This window comes from Pinus tabuliformis, chromosome 2_1 (assembly GCF_031772625.1).
Source record: "Pinus tabuliformis cultivar Carrire ecotype Pingquan chromosome 2_1, CPIR1, whole genome shotgun sequence".
Classification (NCBI taxonomy): Eukaryota; Viridiplantae; Streptophyta; class Pinopsida; order Pinales; family Pinaceae; genus Pinus; species Pinus tabuliformis.
This window is the reverse complement of record NC_142299.1, coordinates 618,075,135-618,099,579: the sequence shown is the minus strand read 5'-3', so window position 1 is coordinate 618,099,579 and position 24,445 is coordinate 618,075,135.

Sequence of the window (24,445 nt, the reverse complement as noted above, 5' to 3'; positions counted from 1 at the left end):
GCCCAAGGTCTCGCACAACCTGCCCAAGACTTTCCCAAGAATTGTGCGCAACAACCACCAAAGCAACCCACGAAGCCCAATCAACAGAAACCAGGCAATTTGTGCATGTCTTGGCTTGTTGGGCGAGCTTCAACTTATCTTTTGTTCCTTGTCTTCGTTTCCTACCTGTTGCAGTTCTAGCATATCTTGTTCACTTAAGATTTCCATAGTTGAATTGCTTGATGCCTCTCCACCATATTTGTCTCTTATATTTATGTGAGTCTTTCCCATGCGAAGGGGCATGGCTCTTCCTCTAACCGACCCATAAACTCATGCAGTTGACCTTCACTTCATTTCTTAGTGCGCATTCTATGTTTGCCGCGTGTTGACATCGTTTGAACACCTCGTCGGTTCACTTCACATGCACGACATTCCCATCACATGGAAAGTCACCTAGTGCCCCACCTTCATGTGGGCACACACCATAATCCACAACGCCTTTTCATTCCTTCCATCACACATTGTTCCCTCCACTCAATTACTTAGCATTGACGTCATTCAATTCATCTCTTGTCTTATTTTTGTTCCACTATGGGCTTGTTCCACTACACGACGCCCTCACAATCTACTTCATGTCGAGCGCGCCTACCTTCGTGCAGGCGACCTCACCCAAGCTCATCATATTTCGGATTTCATTTGGTGGGGTGTGCTCACATTCGTGTGGTTGTTCCATCCCACCACTTCGTCTAAACTTTGGTTATTCTTCCTTGCGAGTATGTCATTGCACATCACCCCTTGCGCACAACTCGCTCATGTCGTCACTAAGTCGGTCCAAGCCAACTCAAGCACACATGTTGGATGAGCTCAAGCCAAGGGACTAACACAATTTAACATAATTTCTCTGTATTAGACTTGAGATGACTTATTATTTAAAAGATAGATAAATAAAAATAAAAATAAACACATATATATTATAAAAATCATATAAAATAAATAAATAATATTTTTTTTCTTTTTAACAATGACTATTTAAAATAGAGAATAAATAAAAGAAGGCATATTTATTATAAAGTATTAAATATTTTGTACAACTAAGTGCCTAAAACAATATTGGATTATATATATATATATATATAGTGTGTATGTGTGTGGGGGGGAATGGGCAACTAGGTTGGGCTCGTAACTAGATGAAATGGGGTTGATTTTGACCACTATCAAATTGTTTTATAACCTTATATATATATATATATATATATATATATATATATATATATATATATATATATATATATATATATATATATATATATATATATATATATATATATATCATGTGTGTGTTTAGGAATTGATAACTAGGCCAGGTCGTATCCACAAGAAATGGGGTTGATTTTGAACATTAATAATATACCTCTAGGTGAACCCATGCATGTTGCCACATTCGACCCACAAGGTTTTCAAGATGGATTTGTACCTTGAACTGTGCACTTCACAAAGACTTCATATCACAATGAACACTAATTGAGCTACCTTGTGGATGCACAACCAATTTATATTTAAATATATAATAATTTATATTTAAACATATCACATTTCCTTTTCAGAGTAACACCATTACCATCATGTATTTCTTATTATTACCTCAATTTCTATACTTATTATTTTCTTCAAAAGTAGTGTGCATAACCTTTTCATCCCCTCATGCTCCGCACACTACCCATTCTTCTACAAATCCACTAACCCCCATCTTCACAAGAATCACCTCCACACTATTCCACATAGTCAATTTTCAACATTGCAAAACACTCACCCACCCATTCTTCCACACGTTCATTCCTCCACACATGTAAAGCTTCCACACGATGCATACTATAATATTGTCTCTCCACTTGTACTCCGTAGTTGGAAAAAATTAATCATTTGCTCCTCTCAATGATAATTTAAAACTCATTCTAGAAAGTCCAATCTCCTAGATGAAAAGATATTAATATTGTACTATATGAATTATCATCCATGCACCAGTCCAAAGACATACATACCATGGGTTAACTTCTTATTATCATTCATACATGGCCTAATGAAGTTGGTATATGATGAAGGAATGTATTACTAATTTCTAGCATAAATTAAGATTTATGTAGTTAAGAGCTCCATAAAACCTAATGGATCTATCACATATATCTAAGTGAATTAAACAAATATGAAATAGAAAAGTAAAAAGAAGAATGATGTCATTTTTGGGGATACAGCTAATTCACTTGCATGATGGGATAAGAGCTTCCACTCGTTAGTCACTTATCAGTTGTATTTGATTTGATTCTAGAGGAGACACACAATATAAGATTTGGAATATTGGGTTGGTTGATGTCACATATGTTCCAGAGGTATTTGATTTCAACAAAAAATTTTGTTGTTATACTAGTCAATTTGATCATAATACCAAAACTATTAAGCTTACTCTACAAAAGAATAAACTTGTTATGTTAACTCCTAAGGTTTTTAGAAAGATGTCGAGGTTGTTGGAGCTAGAAAAATAACTCAAATAGCTCAAAGCCAACCTGTTCCTCAATTCTCAAAGTGGAAGAATGAATATTATCTTGGACTTCATTCTTCAATATGCACCTATTCCAACCATCCTCTCCTACATTGGTATTTCATTATTAGCAGATCCTTATAAAGAATTTTCATTTTTGTTCACCTATCCAGGTCTTGTGAAAATTGACCAATTAGAAGGAAATTTCATTAGAAATGACCTCGGTTTGGTAAAAATAACATCCTTTTTATAGGAAAAGTACAATATGTACATATATGACCTTGGTACATGGGAAGTCACTATCCTTATCTGCATCAACCAATCACTGAAACCCAATCAATATCTGATATAACTGAAACCCAATCATCAATCTCTGATATAACTGAAACAATAAATCACTGAAACCTATGAACCTCTAACACAACTGAATCAAACAATCACCGAACCTCTGACGCAACTGAATCAACTATTCATTCAAACTTAATCAAAATCAACCAATCAACTGGAACAGATAAAGCACTGTAACCAGTACACAGATCTGAACCCGGAACACTGCATCAACAACCAGAACTAACTATGACCTCAAAAATCATGTGTCAGAATGTATACGCTCCTTTAATGAAGCAAACTTGCATGTATAAGCTACTTCCTTTTTCCCAACCTGTGTATACCTCTAAAGATACTGAATCATAAAACCTATGAACCACAAACTGTACCAATCAGTGACATTCTGAAGATCTACTGTCACATTACAGAGTTCTAAATAGATAGCAACAAGGATCACCCTTATTTCTCAATCAATTAATCAATGAGACACAAACTCTTTATGCATTTAGTTTTACTTTCAGATCTAAGAAGACTTCATTGACAGACAGCAGTAAAACAATAGCATTGATATGATAGACCAATCATCCTTGAAAATCAAGATTTTCTTTTGCATACGCTACTTGGAAGAGCCGAACCAGCGTGTATATGCACATTTGCCAAAGAAAACCAGCGTATAGATCTGCAAATACTTACTTATAAATTCGCTGCAATTCTTGATTTCAGACATACCCAGATCATCACATATAAAGTTTAAAACATGTGTTAGCAATCAGATATAGCCCGTACATTATCAGATCGCATAATGATAAGTCATTATGATCTTGATCCATCATTAGATCTCATCTATCAAAAAACGCTCAGGTGCATATTTAGTCTAGATCAAGCAAAGCATAAAAAACCCATAACATGCATATTTTCTTTTGATCTAACACTTCATAAGATATTCATTACTTGTTCACTTATCCCTTTTATCTTCTCCTCCTTATATAGTTTTAGGCCTTTCTCAATACCTTGGACCAAAAACACTTAGGACCAATACCTCAGATCAAATACCTTGGACCAATACCTTGGACCAAATACCTCGGACCAATACCTTGGACCAAAACCTTAGACCAAAACCTCAGATCAATACTTCGGACCAAATACCTTGGACCAAATACCTCGGACCAAAACCTCGGACCAATACCTCGGACCAAATACCTTGGAATACCTTGGACCAAAACCTTGGACAAATACCTTGGACCAAAACCTTGATTTTCCATCCCATACACGCTTTTCCTTCTGTGAAAGTGTGTGCATATGTAGGTTTTAACCCCGTACAGAAATTACCTGCATATGAATTCTAAAACGCAGAAAATAAACAATGCGAGAGCATAACACATAAAACACATATACACAGAGATTTTCCCCTGGATCCCAAAACCGGGACTACCAGATTGACTTTCATTATGTTCCTTTCAATGTTATAATAAATATTTATACATGCCGAAGCATCCAATACCGTGGCCCAAAAACCATCGCGTCCAAAACCATGGACCGAAAACCATTGCATCCAAAGACATGTGCAAAAATCATGCACAAACCATAGGTGGGTCCGCCCAACCTAACATAGGATCCAAAACCAAAATTTTCTGGGGCGTTGCCCCGGACCCCATAGAGTGGGGTTACCTGCACCCCTCAAACCCCATGTGACCCCCATGCTACACAATCGGCACAACAAAAGGGGGGCTACACCCCCCCTCTAACCCCCCAGTTAACTACGTGGGTTAGTCGTGGAAAGAATATAACACAACCCAACATTCTCCCACTTGTTGTTTTCTTTCCACAGGGGGCCACAAGAGAGCTTAGTCATTTATCCAGCCCTGCAATGCCCATTGTTTCTCTACACCAAGAGAACTTCTCAGAGCTCACAGATTTTGTCAATGCATTTACAGTATTCTTCAAAGTGTCCACCTTTACCAACAACACCTTTTTGTCTTCTATCATATCCCTCACAAAGTGATACTGAACATCAATGTGCTTTGTCTTTGAATGATATGTAGGGTTCTTTGCCAAGAAAATTGCACTTTGGCTGTCACAGTCTATCCTTATAGCTTCTTGTACTAACCCCATACTTGAACACAATCTCTACAACCAAACTGCTTCCTTGCTTGCATGAGTGGCTGCCATGTATTCTACCTCTGTAGTTGATAGTGCCACTACATATTGTTTCTTACTCATCCAACTTACTGCACCTCCAAATAGGTTAAACACATACCCACTTGTAGATCTTCTCTAATTCAAATCTCCAGCCCAGTCTGCATCAACAAAGCCACGAATATCTAACACTCTTTCCAATCCTGGTCTTCCTTGGTAGCACAAACCATAATCATTAGTGCCACGCAAATACTTGAAAACTTGCTTCACTGATGTCCAATGCTCCTTTCTTGGTTTTGAAATAAACCTGCTCAATACTCCCACTGCATGTGCAATGTCTGGTCTAGTACAGACCATTGCATACATCAGGCTACCAACTGCACTTGCATATGGAACACGGGACATGTCCTCTTCCTCTTCTTGTGTCTTGGGACACTGTTCAGCAGATAACTTTACACCTAAAAGAATAGGAACCTTCACTGGTTTACTATCCTGCATATTAAATCTCTGCAATATTGTCTCGACATACTTCCTCTGGTTTAACCAGAGCTTCCTCTTTGCCCGATCTCTTTTAATTTCCATGCCCAAAATATAGTTTGCAGCACCAAGATCTTTCATGTCGAATTTGGAGGACAATTGGGTCTTCAAATCCTAGAAAATTTCTTTTTCATTTCCAACCAGCAACATATCATCCACATACAAGACCAAATAAATAACACGGTCACAATTAATTTAAAATACACACAGTGATATGCTTTGCTTCCGGTGAAGCCAAGTCCCCGTATAAATGTATCAAATTTATGATACCACATCCTTAGTGACTATTTTAACCCATACATAGACTTCTTTAACTTGCATACCAGTTCTTTCTTACCCTTCACCGCAAAGCCTTCAGGTTGCTTCATGTAGATTTCCTCTTCCAGATCCCCGTGAAGAAATGTTGTCTTCACATCCATCTATTCTACCTCAAAATCAAAAGCAGTAGCAACAGATAAAAGTAATCTAATAGAAGTTACCTTAGCAACAGGAGAAAAAATATCACCAAAATCAATTCCCGACACCTGGGAATAACCTTTTTCTACCAACCGAGCTTTGTATTTCTCCACCTTTCCTTCTGCATTTGTCTTCTTCCTAAACACCCATTTGCTGCCAATGGGTTTCCTTCCAGCCAACAACTCCACCAGATCCCAAGCCTCATTTTTGTGCAAAGATGCCATTTCATCAACCATGGCCTCTTTCTAGAGTTTTCCATCCTCTGAATCTACTGCTTCCTTCACAGTTCTAGGATCATCATCAATATTAGATAAAGCAAAATTTGAACAGAAAGTAGATGGACTATACCTTTCTGGCTGCCTTCTTTCTCGAACTGATCTTCTCACACCCGGAGTTTGTGGCTCTTCATCTTCTGATTCCTCCTCTGCTGTGGAGTCTGATTCTTCTTCCTTTAGCTCAAACTCTATCTTCTCAGGTTCCTTTGGTTGGACTTCATGTTTAATAACATCTTTCACCTCTCTAAACACCACATCTCGGCAGTACACAACCTTCCTTGTTACTGGGTTCCAAAGCTTATAACCCTTTAAACCATCCTTATATCCAATAAAGATGCACTTTTCAAATTTACTATCCAACTTGGTTTGTTTCTCCTTTGGAACATGTACATATGCATCACATCAAAATACCCTCAGATGTGAAAGAGAGGGTTTCTTATCAGTCCATACCTCTTGTGGATTCTTATCCTCCAACGCTGATGAAGGTGATCTGTTGACCAGGTAACATGCTGTCTCCACCACCTCTGCCCAGGATTCCTGTCCTAACCCGGCACCACTGAGCATGCTTCTTGCCCTTTCCATCAACGTCTTGTTCATTCTTTCTGCAACTCCATTTTGTTGAGGTGTATATGGAGTAGTCTTCTGCCATGCTATACCACACTTCTTATAGAATTCTTCAAATTCGTTACTGCAAAACTCTCCACCGTTATCTGTCCTCGGTACCTTTATCTTCTTCTATGTCTGGTTTTCCACCAGAGCCTTAAATTCTTTAAACATGTCAAAGACTTTAGATTTCTTCTTAAGGAAATATATCCATGTATTCCTTGAGAAGTCATCTATAAATGATACATAATACACAGACTTACCCAGTGATGGAACCTTCACAGGTCCAAACACATCACTGTGCACAAGCTCTAATATTTGTTTCACCCTCTTACCACCAGAGGGGAAACTCACCCAATTTTGCTTCTCATATACACAATTTTCACAGAAATCAAAATCCAGAGAGCTATTACTCATACCTTCTATCATACCTTTACCATGAAGTATTCGAAGGCCCTTCTCTCCAATATGTCCAAGCCTTTGATGCCACATCATGGTCTTCTCTCCAGAGACCACTATATTTTCTGCTCCACTTTTAGGAACCACGGAAATGTTGCACCCATCAACAATAGTGCTACCTTGCAGCTTGTACAGAGTTCCAATTCGAACTCCCTGCATCAATACCAGTGCCCCCCGAACCATCTTGCAGGTATCCTTCTTGAACACTATTTTTACACCTGCATCATCCAACTTGCTTACAGAAATCAAATTTCTGTCTAATGCAGGAATATGCAGAACACCCGGAAGTGTTCTAACCCTTCCACCTTGCAACTTCAACTTCTCTTTTCTGCGACCAACGATTCAAACCTTCCTATCATCCCCTAAGAAGACATCACCACCATCGTATTTCTCATACTCGCAGAATCACTCTCTATGGGGAGTGAAGTGAAAGGATGCACCTGAGTCAATCAACCATGCCTCATGATCTACATGTGTACTTGAAGAAGCCAAGTACACATCCCCACCTTCATCTGAGGTGGTTTTCGCTTTTGCAGAAGGAGCATCATCAGATCCCTTTCCTTTATCAGGAGCTTTAGATTTACAATCCCTTTTGTAGTGCCCTTCCTTTCCGCATTTCCAGCACACCACATTTACAAGTTTTCTTGGAGATTTAGATCTCCCTCTAGATTTAGATCTCCCACTCGATGACTTATTTTTGTTTCTGTTCTGGGACCGTCCTCGTACAGACAAGGCATCACCATTCTAGCTCTCCATATTTTTCCGTCTCATCTCCTCCGTAAGCAAGGATGAGACTATTTCATCAAACTGCAAGGCAGTTGCATTGCTACCTATTGCAATAACCACACTATCCCATGAATCTGGTAGAGAACACAACAAACTAATGCACTTATCTTCATATGAAATTTTAATATCAACAGATGCTAACTAACTTACCACAATATTAAATGCGTTCAGATGCTCTGTCATCGAGTCTCCATATTTCATCCTCAGGTTATACAACTTTTTCCGCAGGAACAGTTTATTCACCAGAGACTTAGATTGGTACAAAGTCCCTAACTTGTCGCACAAAGCCTTTGCTGTAGCTTCCCCTAATACATTCAACAATACTGAATCTGAGACAAACAATCGTATTGTGCTCTTTGTCTTCCGATCCAGCTTCTTCCATTCTTCATCGGACACTCCCGTTGGTTTAGTATCCGGATCTACCGCGATCCACTGATCTTTATCCACCAACAGATCCTCCATATTGAGTTTCCACAACTCAAAACTCTGACCATTAAATTTCTCGATCTCTATCTTCCCACTGCTTGCCATCTTCTTTCACCACCAAAATCAATCTCGCAGATCTCCCACTGAACACGGTCTACCACAGGCCCGAGCGAAACTTCTCAGCAACAAAGGCGTCCCCTTGAAGCCAAAATAGCTCTGATACCAAAGGTTTTAACCCCGTACAAAAATTACCTGCATACGAATTCTAAAACACAGAAAATAAACAATGCGAGAGAATAACACATAAAACACATATACATAGTGATTTTCCCCTAGATCCCAAAACCGGGACTACCAGCTTGAGTTTTCATTATGTTCCTTTCAATGTTATAATACATATTTATACATGCCAAAGCATCCAATACCATGGACCGAAAACCATCACGTCCAAAGACATGTGCGAAAATCATGCACAAACCATAGGTGGGTCTGCCCAACCTAACATAGGTTCCAAAACCAAAATTTTCTAGGGTGCTGCCCCAGACCCCATAGAGTGGGGTTACCTACACCCCTCAAACCCCTTGTGACCCCCCCGCTACGCAATCGGCGCAATGAAGGGGGGGCTCCGCCCCCCCTCTAACCCCCCGGTTAACTACGTGGGCTAGTCGTGGAAAGAATATAACAAAACCCAACAGCATACGTATACACTTCTTCTATTCCATGAGCCTGCATGTATACGCTGGTTGGACAAGGTGAACCAGCGTATACTTCTTAAACCATTCTCTTTCTTCAATTTCTTGATTCTGATCTGTAGTCCTTTGTTCCTTCATCCTATTTTTTTGTACCATTACTTTGTTCCCTCTGAATAGACTTTTTATAATGTGATTTCCCATATTACTTCTGAATTGATTCCTTTGAACTGCCCTGCATTTTGTCACATCTTTAAACACAATTGTCATGCATTCTGTCACACCTGATATCTCTCCTATAGATTCATCTAGTTACCATATACAAGTGAGTTGTTCTGCTACAAGTGGGTTCCATCAAGTACAACACATGTATCATAATGCCAACAATCTCCCCCTTTGGACTTGATGGCAACCATGTTGGTGTTGATTACTGCAAGCTATAGAAACTGTTAGAGATAACAAGAAACACCAAAATACTCTCCCCCTTTGACATCAAGGGCAAAGGGTGGACCAAGATACTCTCCCCCTTTGATATCAAGGGTAAAGGGCTGACCAAAATGAAGACTTTCATATCTGAACAACTGAATATGAACATTGATCATGCTCCCCCTAGGCACATGCAGAGTCTGCAAATATATTTTCTAAAAAGAATAACATGACTCTATGACTCAACTATGTGAGTATGACCTTCCTATCACCAGTGACTCATACATACATCAATCTCCCAACCATGTGGGGATATACCAAATTTGACTCATCTACACAACCAAGTGGGGATATACCAAATGTTTATACATGACTGAAATATAACAATTATTACATCATCCTTCCCATGCATAGAGGGGGTATAAATTACATTATATGGTTAAAAGGACTCATTAAAAGACTATGACAGACAAAGACATATTATTACATCATGGGCCTTTATATGACCTTTTCATCAATTGATATACATGACATTTATAACAAAGACAAAAGATCTAAACAATACCATGATAGTCATCAGCAACTATCATACACCATATATGATCTGCACCATAAGCATCTGTCAGCAACATCTAGACCCGCAACCTGTATATGTCCATCATCAGTTCCGAAGATATGACAAAGTAAATAACTTTTGATTCAGTTTCCGGAGAATCCACAGTAAGAATCGTTTTCTGCCAACGTTTCAAATCCCAACCGGGATCCATCATCAGGGCTTCTTGAATGCTTGATAGAAGAAGAGCTAATTTAAGAGATTAAATGTCTTAAATTAGCTCCTCATTACTATTTAATCTCTTAAATTAGCTCTTCTTCTATCAAGCATTCAAGAAGCCCTGATGATGGATCCTGGTTGGGATTTGAAACGTTGCAGAAAACGGTTCTTATTGTGGATTCTCCGGAAACTGAATCAAAAGATTTAAACCACAGAGGCCTTAAATCCAAAGTAAATATCATCAACCTGTGACAAAGTATGCCATATATAGATATAAACTCATCCTCTTGATCTCATCAAGATCAACTTGCTTCGTTTCCTTAGTAGAAAGAGCCTTATCATAACCTTCCATGAATCAACTAAGCATATGTCATATCTCCAAGCAGTAACACAAAATAATTCACATCATATCATAGCCATCTATTTGGTAGTATGTATCTCTAGCTTCATTGTTTAACATTGGGGCACCCCCCTTGGTCACTACTCATTTTTCTATATAGATTTCTTATTGCCCCCTTTAGGAGTGGTTAGTACACTATGTATGGTCATGTTATACTTACCTAATATTACCTTGGGAATTCCAATTTATTACTTGGATCCTCCACCCCATACATTTCCCTCTCAACCAACTCCATACTTGGCCTTAAAACCATATAACCCTATTTTTACAGTCCCTGCCACTACTTCAATTCTTGTTCAACCATAGCCCAAGTTTGATCGTGTTAAGAAAATTTTTGCAAAGGGATTCAAGGCTAAGAAGAGTGGGGGCACAAATAAGACAACTCAATCAATGCACCTAAGGCACCCCTTTCTTTTGCTTTATGTGATCTTCTTTTCCATGCTACTATTTATTGTCATACTCTTTCCAAGATTTAGGGACTCATTAGGTTGGATGATATGGAACTAGTCCCATCCAATCCCATGGTAATTATCACCCTTTATAAATCTCCCAAAAGTAGCAAATCCTTACGCAAAAATCACCCTTACATTTTATACAATATGTACATTGATTACTCTCATTATTTTCGCAAGCTTCCACACTTTTGTAATACACTTTTTATTGTGCATGAATTACACACCATCCCTAGTGGATCATAATATCCTTTAATTAAAAATCATGGTTCATCTCCTATACCAGGCCAAGGACTTACTTTTCCTATCATTGAGATTGGTCTGATGTGGAAATATCTAATAATATCATACACATCGCTTATATTTCATTGACCATGAGATAGATATATTCAAACCTCGCTTCAGTGTCCAATGAGAACATACAAACATGCCTTTTATGTCCCATGTTTCTTTTATCTCAACATCAACAGAACTCCCCTCACTATTATTTAATCTACCTCTATAGATGTTGTGAATGTGAACCATGTTTCTCATTCCTAGGGTGTTGATTCAACATTCATTTCTTTATCTAATATGCAGACTCTAGTACCATTATTCTTTCCCATCATGAAGAGCTTCTAGAGTCCCATACCACTCTATACCACCCTGGGAATGATCCACCTCTTCATTTCTACTTTTCACCTCAACAACCTAGTCACTTTGACTAATCTCCTTCTAAATCAAAATCTTATTTGGATGAGAAATTATTCACCATCACCAAAACATTTCCTTAGTATTTCTATACCTATTTATGAAGCTATAAAATAAATCTCTTTTACTCATGTATGAAATAATGATATAGAATGGAATCCTACCATTTCCTTTCTCAAATTTCACTCATTCCTACTTTGCATTCAAATAACACATTGGTGATGATACATCATTTTTAAAACTACACCACCAATGCATATGTTATGATCACCACTTTGGGCATGCTACTAACATTCTATATACACAACCAAAAAGGGGAACCATCCCAAATAATACATGATTGGTTCCCCCCATCATCACCTATTGGGGGAACATCTCATGCTTGGGGGTTGCTTGTGTACAGAGAGCTGATAATATCAGTTTTCAAATTTTTGAATAAACTACCAATATACACCCTATTTACCCTGCCATTGGATGAATTTTGTAGTCTAGCAGAAGCATCTCATGCTAAAGTTTTTCTCCTTAACGATCCTCTCTAGAACCCCAAGAAGATTGAAATTATATCATCATAGTGCTCCTTTGTTATGTCTCCCTTTCTCATTTGGTTCAACATATGCATGAAATCATCCTTCATTCCTCGGATCATAATTGTCTTTGAAATGTCTTTATCCAAATCATTATGCCTAGACCATTGTAAATTATATTGAAGGCATTTAATGTAATCTTCCATGATCTCATCTTCCTTCTAGGACATTCTAAATATTTCCTCCCTTTGATCCATGGTTCTAGAGTAGTCTGGTTATTTTTCAAATTTTTTTTTCTTCATGGCATCCTAAGAAGTCATAGAATTACCACTAAGTCCAATAAACCATCTCAATGTAGTTCCTCTCAAAGTAGCAAGGAAAAATTTGAATTTTTGGGCATATGAGGCATAGTCATAACTCTAGCACAAGATATCAAACTCAAATAGAAAGTTATCCAGATCTCCACGGCCATGCCATGGAAATTTGGGAGGGTGGACAGAGGAATTGTCTTCATTAGATCTTGTCCCAGAATAGGGAATTGAAAAGTAGTAACTATATCATCTTCCATTTGCTTTTCCCACAAAATTTATGAGTTTCACAAAGTTATTTCAGGCACTCATTTCCACCAACAAGTTTTCCTCACTACAAAGGATCTCTTGGTGGGTTTTCAAGCTAACTTGCAACACTCCTTCATTCTAGAATAAAATTATCAAGGAGTTGTTCATTCTTCAGACTTGGGTCTTAGTGTACCCAAGTGTGTGTATATATATATATATATATATATATATATATATATATATATATATATATATATATATATATATATATATATATATATATATATATATATATATATATATATATATATATATATATATATATATACATATATACATATATATATATATATATATATATATATATATATATATATATATATATATATATATATATATATATATAGAGATATATATATATACCCATTCCCTTATGAAAATTTCAGGTGTTCACCTCCTACTAATGCACATGATTCAAAGATACTTAGAATTTCTCCTGAGAAAAAAGGTTCACATAATTCCATCTCCCAATTTGTTTCTCCTAAGACAGATGACCCATGAGATTCCATCCTCTAAGAGATTATTCATAATGTGGATGCTTTATGAGATCTTGTTTTTTGCGAGTTCACTATTGGGGCAGTCTATTTTTCTTTGCTTTCAAAATTATATCTTGGATAAATGTCAGTCATCCTAAGTCTTGATTTCTCCTTCCTCTTCATCCTATTCCTCCTACACGGTTAGTATTTTTGGGGGCACCATGTTTCTATTCTTCTTTATTCATGCATCTTACATATCTTAATTTGCATAAAAAAAAATAATGTCAATTGTATTTTTGTGCCTTTAATGACATCCTCAAAAACAACAACAAAATGTTTGAGAATTTTATTGTTTTGTTAGTAATTACATCAATTTAACATAAATCATCAACCAGGGTAAGTCTTTTACTTCAAGGTCATCATGCATATTATGTGCAAGAAGCAACCATTGACTAACATTAACTAATTCCTAATATACTATCTCCTATTATGCTTTCCTCAACAAGAATGCAACCCTTAATAAAAGGTCATTTATTAATATGTATTTTTCCACACTTGCAGGAATTAATAGCACACTTCACTCAGTTCTAGAATTAAAACCTTATTATTGGAAATTTCTCTTGAATAAGAAGGAAAGCATTCTACACTTTGTTCTGAAAATGTAAATCACACTCTTGTAGGAAGGAAACAAAATTCAATCGTTCTTTGCAGAAACTAAATAATACTTAATCACTATTTTAGAAAAGAAATAACACTCATTCGCCCAACACAAATAGATTCTCACTTGTTTAAATGGAATCTTTCAACACCTTATTCAATTATAATTAACCAATCCTAAGTAGCATATCCAATCAAAAGGATAAGATGTTACTACTATAACTGCATCAATAATACCAGGTTGAAAACAATAAAGGACAACTTAACTAAATTGTATAGCGACCTATAAAAAAACTACTTAATAGTAACCTGTACTAGTAATTAGTAACAGGAATCAAGTAACATTAAAAAATAATAATTAATCTGTGGTGGCTACTTAGGCAACATGCTATAACAACAATGGACTACAATAATATATAACAACAAGAAGTAACAACATTAAAAATACAACTTGATAAAGTCCTATGATGGCTACAATTGAGTAACAGGGACCTATATTCAAGAACTCCTTGCAAGAATCATGAGTAACAATAGTATCCTAATCAAACAGAGAATCAATTACAAAAATCGAATATTGTCCCAAAAGTCTAACTTACAACCCACAAGCTATTGAAACAAATCGCTATGCTACTTTGTATAGTCACAACAATCCATGCTAAAGAGAGGGTCCCTCTTCCTTAGTAGGGAGCTAGAGGAAAACTCACAACCTACATATTACACACTAATTCATAAAAATGATCCATGAACATGATGAAACTTGAATTAATGTTGTAAAAAAGTACACATATAGTGTCTAAGAGAAAATAATTCCATCCCCCTTCTCAGGGTAGAGAGATCCATTTTTATAGGGTTTACTTTACATCCAATTATGGAAGTAAATCAAATAAGGGACATCCTTGAGAATCTTTTGACTCCCAAGTTATCTAAATAAATTCAACTAAAATTTATTTGATGACCAATTACAAAAAAATAAGTACAAAGAGAGTTATTTCTACAGTTATTGCTAGATCATCAAATAGCTAGGAAGTTGGGGGATTACAACCACCATGGAAAAATTGGCCACATCATTTAGGAGAATCAAATTCTTGTTGGCATAGAAACCCATGTTGACCACGTTAGGTAATGGTGTGTGTAACAACTTCCCATAAGAATATTGAAGTTTTGGCAATAATGGTAAGGTAGAATAATTACATCTAGATATGTTGGAATAACATCACAATGGAATCTTGGAGTAACAACAACGTGTCATCCTAGAGTAACAACATCTTGAAAATGGTGGAGTAACAACTTCATGTCAACCAAATGTTAAAAAATCCCAAAAATTTTGGAGTAATGACATCTTGGGTCAGCTAGATCATCCTTTAAACATTTTCCTCAACATAATATTAGTAATAACACCTAAAACAACTATTCTCCTTTCAAATTCAAGAAAACTTAGTGGATTGGAGTGACATAAATATTTGGCATACCTGAATCAAAAGATAGGATAGTATATATAAAAGATATGGCTCTTACGAATGAAATAGAAAAAAATATGAGGAAAAATGTGATATGGAGAAGCCAATTCCTAAACCCAACATCTCCCCCCAACTGTAGCAATTACATGTCCTCATGCAAACCATTGATCAATATAACTCTTTCTCAAACTAGGTGTGTTATAGTTGAAGTTTTGTGAAATCATAGGCATTCATAATATCACCCATAATAGCTCCATAGCCATTAGAAACAATTAACTCCAACCACCAAAGTTTTTCATATCCTAGGTTGAGCTTATAATAATGCTATTTTTTGTCGCAAGGAGCCATATCAAAGGAAATCATAGTTTAAGGCCAATTCAAATAGGTTCAAATATCCTAATATAATTAATATACCTTAGCACTCTTGACAGGGCTTGGATAAATATGGTATGACAATATGGTTCTCTTTTCTTCAACCCATTGGCAAAGGTCTCCCATATAAGTCTACTTCCCTCCAAAGTATCTTGTTTTTACCGGTCAAGATTTCAAGAGAAGAGATCCAGGAATTTTCTTTCAATGATGTCCACAATAGTAGCTCCCTTTTTTCGATCCAAGAATACCTTCATAAGTATTGTTTATTATAGCAAAAAATATTTCTCCCTCCCTAATCCATAACTTATTTTACTCCTAATTTGTTTTTACAGTCTCATTAGCCAATTTCAATTTTACCTAGTTATTGAAAAATGAGGTAAATACCCATAGTTGATTTTCTCTAACATATAGTGAGAATTTAAACATCCTTTCTCCAAATCAGAAAAACTCATGCATATACAACTCACTTAAAAAATGTTCTTTCACAATACTAATTTGAGAAAAGGTGTCTCAAAGATCATTATGGTGGTCAATTGGTAGGGTATTTTCTCTTTTATCATTGTAATATGAAAAGGAACTACTACTCATGAAGAAATAGGGGGTAGGATAGGGAAGGTCCTTTTCAACTCAACAACTCACATGTAAGGTCATATAGTTTCTCCTTTTCTTTCTGTTGCATCTAGATTTGATCCTTAAGCTCCTTCAATTATTTATTTTCCTTCCTTCTCTCTTCTTTGGGCTCTTCCCACCTAATCTCTAAAATGTAGTTCTTCTACCCAATCCTCCCGGAGATCATGAATGATCTTTCTATTCTCACTTAGGGAATTACAACATACAACAATAATAGGTCTAATTGCTTCCATTCTTTTTCTCTATAACCAAAGCATCAATATCAAATTTAACTACTTTATTTATTATTACTTGAGTAATAACAACAACAATGTTAGATTTTTATAAATCTACTAGGGCCTCTCACTCCACTATAGGATAAACTACCTTTGGTAATGATTGTGTTGGGTTAAGCTAAGTTTCTTCTCCTTATTCTTCATGTTGAAATTGCTCAGCTACTACATGTTGTGTACTAGAAATATGATCAATAGGTTCTTGTGTGTCAGCTCAATTTTTATCCGCCTCAAGTTGTGTTGCTTCAACTCCTGTTTTTTGTATATCAACAACATCATCAGTAGGTTCAACCATGATTTTATCTTCCTTATGTTGTGTTTCTTCAAAAATTGTTACTCATGTAACAACAATGTCATCAATAGGTTCGTATGCTAACATTACTGATCAAACAAGAATTATTACATCAAAATGAGAACTCTAGCCCAAAACCCCCAAAAAAAAGGCCGAAAACGAAAGTGTTGATGCTGGAATAACATATTTTTTTCAGGGTACATTTTCAACATTTTTAAAAAATGGAAGTAAAAACCAAAAAAATTTGTGCAAAAAACACCCTGAAAACGAAAAGTGTTGATGTTGGAATAACTTCTTTTTTTTCCAGGGCAAAATTTTAACATTGTTTAATAATGACGTTAAAAATAAAATATCACGGCTCTAAAAAACTTTAAATTCCCAACAATTTCGAAGCATGACATTAAAGATAAAATATCACGTCTTTGAAAAGCTTTAAAATTCCAATGATTTTTAGACATGACATTAAATTTAAAATATCACATCTTTGAAAAACCTTAAAATTCCAAAAAGATTCAGGCATGGTCCTAAGAAAAACACTTATCACTGTTTTCAACCATAACATTAAAGATAAAATATCACAACTTAGAAAAACATTAAAATCTTGACAATTTTTCAATCATGGAATTAAAATCAAAGATTATGACTACAAAAAAATCTTAAGTTTTTAAAATATTTCAAGCATGACAGTATGCAAAAAATTTATAACTAAAAATACTTTAAAAATGAACCTGTGAATAAAAGAGTTATTATACCAAGAGTAATTTATTTTTTAAATGCTAAATGTATAGTGATTTTAAAATCTTCGCCTAAGACAACTTGATACATTACAACAAAAATTTAAAAATCAACCATCCAATTGACACGCAATGTAGCTGAACTCGACCCATTGTAATGAAAACTTGAAGACCAACCATGAAAGTTACACATTGTGGGGGTAGACTTGATTCATTATAACGAAAATTTTTAAATCAACTATCAAATTGCACATAACGGGATTGGGTTGCTTGACGAGCATCGACACAGACCCTGTAATATATATATATATATATATATGGAAAATACAAAAGAAAACAAAAATTCAAATATTTAAAAATATAAAAAACAAAAAAAAAATACAAAAAAAATTTAAAAAACAATAACAAGTAATTAAAACAAAAAAATTAAAAAACATGACAAAAAAAATCAAATATATAAAGTATAAAAAAAATTCTATAAAATGTAAAAAAAAAAAAATCAAAATTAACTTGTAAAATTTAAAAATTTACACAAAAAAAGGAAAATATTTAAAAAATACACATAATTTAGGAAAAAAACTTATAATTTTTTTTTTTTTGAAAAACAAATTCTTTTAAGTATAAAAAAATAAATTTAAAAAATTACAAAAAGAAAATAATAATTAAAAAAAAAAAATGAAAAAAATTATCGCGCCCCACTGTCCTCGCCTACCCCATGACCCAACTAAAATGGGGTGGCCAAGTGCTGACGAAGCTCCCTCCTCGTCCGCCCCGCAGCCCAACTGGCCCTAGGTGGCCAGGGGCCAATTCCTGGAATTAGCCCCTAGCCACCTCGGGCCGGTCAGGTCGCAGCGTGGACGAGGAGGGAGTTGCGTGGAACTCTCCACCCCCCTACCCATGGTCTAACCAACCCGGGGTGGCCAGGGGCCAATTCCCAAAATTGTCCCCTGGCCACCTCGGGTTAGTTTGGCTGTGGGGTGGGCAAGGAGAGTGGGTCACAATTTTTTATTTTTTAAATTAATTCATTTTTTATTTATTTATTTTTTTAATTTTAACATAGTTACCAATCAAAGGAGAGTGAACTAGTACCCATTTTTTTGAGGTAGCAAAAAATTACCCAATTTTGAAAAGCGGTGATGCTAGAGTACACCTTTTTTTTAAGCATATTTTTGGCACTTTAAATTTTTTTATGTATTAAGTATGAATATTTTTTTTTCAACGTTAGTATTTTTCATGCTGATTTTGAAAAGTGTTGATGCAACATCAACACATTTTTTTAAATGTTAGTGATTTTCATGCTGATTTTAAAAAGTGTTGATGCATCATCAACACATTTTTTTAGAGGGCCTTTTTTTTACACTCAAATTTTTTTTATATATCAAATGTGCACATTTTTTCTTTTGTTATTGATTTTCATCTTGATTTTCAAAAGTGCTGATGAGCATCAATCCTTTTTGTTTAAAGGGCTTAGTTTTTACAGTTTAAATTTTCTAATGAATTAAGTGTGGATAATTTTGTTTAAATGTTGGTGATTTTCATATTAAAAAAAAAAAAAAAAACATGTTAGTAATAAAACATAAAAATATAAATATAAAAACATGACAAAAAAAAAAAATTCGTAAAAGTAAAAATGAAAATTAATATATATATATATATATATTTGAAGAAAAACAAATTGAACCAAAAAAAAAAATCTAAAACCATTTTTTTTAAGTTAAAAAAAAAAAAACAAAAAAACAAACTCATTAGAAAATAAATAAATATTTACCAAAAAAATTAAATAAAATTAAAAAATAATTAATTAAAATTAAAAATTAAAAAATATTTAAATTAAATAATTTAGATAAACAAAATTGAAGATAAAATAATAAAAAATTAAGCATTATTTTTTTAAATTAAAATTATAAAAATAAACAAATAGCAAAAAAAAAATATAACAAAATAACAAAAAAAAATTATAAAAATTAAAAGAAAAAACATTAAAATACAGAAATTGAAAAAAAAAAAATCGAAACAACTTAAAAAATTTAAATTATAAAAATAAAAACAAAATTAAAATGAAAAAAAAAACATAAAATAAAAAAATAAAATTTGAAAAAGAAAACATTAAAAAAACAATTAAAACAAAAACATTAATTTTTTTTTTTATAAAAAAAAAAAAAAAAAAAAACTCTCCCTTTAATCCCTCACCTCTCCTCGACCCCCCGACCCCTCACGTCTCTGCTACCATCCCTCTCCCATCCCCCCTCAGCCCTCCCTCACCCCTCTCTCCACCCTTGGCCCTCCCCGTCGACCGCTCGCCCTTCCCCTCCCTCCTTCCTTCACCCCCCTCTCGTGCCACCCCCTTCCGCCCACTAGCCGACCCCTCACCTCCCCTCTCCCCCCCTGTAGTGGCCAATCTAGGGTGCTAGATTAGACTAGATTTAATATCAACCAAGGTAGGTAAACTTAGAGGCACGTGTCTAAAGTCTATAGACCTAAAAGGATCTCATCTACCTAACTAAGTGTTTACTGTGACAGGCTACAACACTCCTTTACAGGAGATTGAAATATGTTTCCTCTCACACTTTAGCACTCAGATCATCTAATTTAATTAACTATTCTAAAGAAACAGCGTGTTACTAGTCTGAGTTTTCAACCCTCTTACAAGGATATCATTCACAAAAGCTCTTTCCAGCTAACACACTAAGCATTCATGAAAACCAAAAACTCTTTTAAGCACATTAAAACTCAGATGCATGAAAACAGAGTCCACAGAGATACTTCAAAATTCAATGGTTGATCAAATCTTTTACAAGATATTGTTCAATAATCTAGCAATCAAATTCTCAAACTATCACCATGAATAATACTTGCAAGAACTTTTAATCGAATCAATAAAATCACAGGCAAGAAAATAACATTAAACGCTATTCAACACTATTCAGATTCGAAAATTCTATGGAAATGAAAATAAAAGTATACCAATCTCCACGTAGGGCCCGTCCACGCTTCAATGGCACACTTAGGAAACTTCAAGTGATGAAAACATTAACGCATAAGCACTGTAATGGTAAAATGATGCCTATAATTAAGTTCTGGAAATCAAATCACATGCAAGAGCAATGTTCTGGAAACAATACACAAGAACAACAACGTTCTGGACAATACAATACGCAGTCCTTTTATCTGCTTGTCTCCTATCCTCGTTCACTAACTTTCCCTTCTAGTCTATAATCGGATGTACATACATTATCATGCAGATGTTTCTGCTTTTACAAGAAAGGTGATTTTTGTCTTTTCTAATCTTAACTGATTTCCAAAGCAAAACGAAATCAGTTTAGGCAACTCTGGCTTTTTGCTGCTTTTGTGACCAAAAAGGCTGGGTTTGACCAGCATTGACCATGTATCCAGGAGCTTTAGATTCGCTGTTGAATAGATCTTTCACCATGTATGTACATTCGAGATCATGTTCCTATCCTTTGTTTTGATTTTCCTGCCATGCCACGTGTCACATCATAAACCATTTACAGGAAGTCATGACATCCTGTAATTTTGTTGAAAATTTCTAATTTTTAACATAAAAATTCACAAATTAAATTTAATGTAAAATAACAACTATAATGCTTTGATTAATCAATTTCAATGGACTATGAGGGGTTTATGGGAGAAAAAGATAGACAAATGATGGATTTCTAGAAGAAAAGGATGGCAATGAAATGGTACCAACATCTCCCCCAAGCTCAATGATTTAGCATGTCCTCATGCTAATCCTGATGTGCTCCCTTTATACTCTGTTCCTGCTTGTGCCTCTGCCGCTTGTAGCAATGCATCTATATTCTTCTGAGCTTGGGCATTCTTCTGGACGTGGAGCTCATGTTTCATATTCTTGTATTTTTCTTTGAGAGCTTTCTTTTGAGTATACCATTTGGTTGCCCATTTGCAAATGTCGGTTTGTTCAGTCTTAAGTTCTTTGATTTGCTCCTTCAGCTTCTCATTTTTCTGCTGAGTCTTCTTGCTCTGAGCTCTCAACATTTCATTCTCCTTCTTGATGACCTTCTCTAGCATGTTTGCCTCCATCAATTCCTCTTTTAGCTTTTCAATTTGTTTTTCTAACCTCCTTTGTTTCTTGTTTGCAGGTGCTGGCTCTTTCCCTTGTCCATTGTTACTCTCGACTTCCATTTCTGCTTCCGGTCCTGGTTGTGAATGAGCACCGCTCTCAATGTCCATTGGTGCATCTGCATTTGACTCTGGTTGATCATCTTGTGTTTGGGTCTTTTGTATTCTCCTTGATCTTCTTGTATATGTAGTGAAGATTTTGTCTTGCTCAATTTTCTGGGCAGCTTCTTGCCTCATCCTTCTTGTCCTTACACTACTGCTGTGTGGAGGAACATTTCTTGACTTGCGCTCAGGGATTTCCTCATCAATATCAAGCATAAACTCTGAGCGCTCTTGCTGTTCCTGTTCATCTTCTCCATCTTTGATTTGATTAGCAACCAAAAATTCTTTCCATGTTTTTCCCCTCCTCTGCACTTCAAATTCAATTAGAATTTTAATCAACCCAAAATGATACAAACTTTTATCTTCATTACCCTTTTGTTTCTGAATAGTTTTTGACATCTTAGTCAAACTCTGTAAGAGGAAATATGGTAGACTGATGGTGCATTGCCCTTTTAAGTGCAACAGGAGTTTGATGTGATATAGATATACTATGCTGTAACGACCTTCACACGTAACAAATTTCTGAATAATGTACACCATTTCATCCCATGGGTGCATCAGCCAGCTTCTAGGGTCACCATTTTTCCAGTTGACAGAGGAAACCCTCGACCTAGACATAAACTGAGTCCATGATTTTTCCTTAAATTGTTTTGTTTTGAAATATTTTTCCCCTTCTGGACTGATTCCCAAGGTTTGTGCTATGGTATCCTCTGAAATCCTAAAAGAGAAGTTGCCTATCAATGCTTTCTCTCCATTAAATGTGAATGCAAACTGCTTAGTCACTTCTTCATTGTTCCCATTAAATTTCTCTAGGAAGGATAACCATTGCTTTTCCCTTAAAATCGTAATACAGTCATCATGATATTGGGAACTATCAAATGTCTCAGGCTCTGCTCTATTGGTCATTTTGAAAAAGAAACTCCTGTTCTAACCCTTTTTGTTTATGCTCAACAATTCAACAAGGGTCTCTCGATTTGTTACCTCTGTTCTGCGCTCCACTTAACCGACCTGGTAGCGCCCTCGGTTCTCGGGGTCTCCTTCTTCAATTGCTTGGGCAGCGACCGGATTCACGTCCTCGGATTATGGGCGGAGGTAGAAACTCGTGGTGAGCCTATTTACTATGCTCTCCCTTTGTAGCGTCTGCTGTCTCGGCCTTCTTTGAAATCACAGAGTTTGAATCACTAATATGGTAACGCCCTTTACGAACTGAGAGTTTTATGAAATGAAACTTGACAACTAACCTTACCCAAATTACTATAATGATAATGCAGAGCGCATTCACATCATAAAGATAGAGGAGCTATACTGGTTTGCTTAAGTACAATCATGAGAACACCATAGACATGTAAGGAGTGCTGGAGTGATGATAATGGATAGATGTTGCATGAGTCGACTTGGGTCAAACAATCATTTTATAACTTGGCCGATTCAAAAATGAATGAAATCATTGAACACTTGTCTTTCCAATGATTCACCACTTTTCCATTACTTGTTGGTGCTTGGCCGATTGGAAAGATGATGGATCAATGACAAGGTTTGATGGCCGATTCAAAAATGAGGAGTTAATGACAAGGTTTGAAGGGTGGTGTAGGAAAAAGATTTAAAAATCATAGGAGGAATATGGTAATAGGCTAAAGTGTGTTGGGAAATGATAGCAGAGTTGAGTAGTTAGGAATGTTACAAGGGTGATGGGTATAGGGGTGTGTGAAATTGATAACAAGCAATCATAATCATCATATTTAACACTAAAATAATTCAAGAATTTTAAATGTTAAAAATAAAAATTACAACAATACATTACACTTGTTGGTTGACCAAAAGTTGAGTTGGCATGCACAGGTAGGACTGATCTTCATTACAGGTAGGACTGATCTTCACTGTCCATAACAGGTCCCTTTTGAGATGAAATTGGATATAACAGGTCCCTCTGAAATCTGAAGAATGTTTGTGCAGCTTCCTTGATCCTTGGTGTTGATGTAGCCTTGATGATGAGCAACCTTTGAAACTCTGTTGAAACTTTGTTGAAGTAGCCTGATGTATCTTGAATGTAGTCTTTAACAGGTCCCTTTGATGTTTGTTGAACAGGTCCCTCTAATATTGGTACTGGTAACATAGTCTTCTGAACAGGTCCCACTGCATATTGCTTGAACAGGTCCCTCTGATTAGAACAAAAACAAAAACAACTCCTTTATTGAAATACTGAAGTGCTGAAACAAATTCTTTGAAGATTTACAAATGAGGAGATGAGATAAGGAAAACAAAATGTTG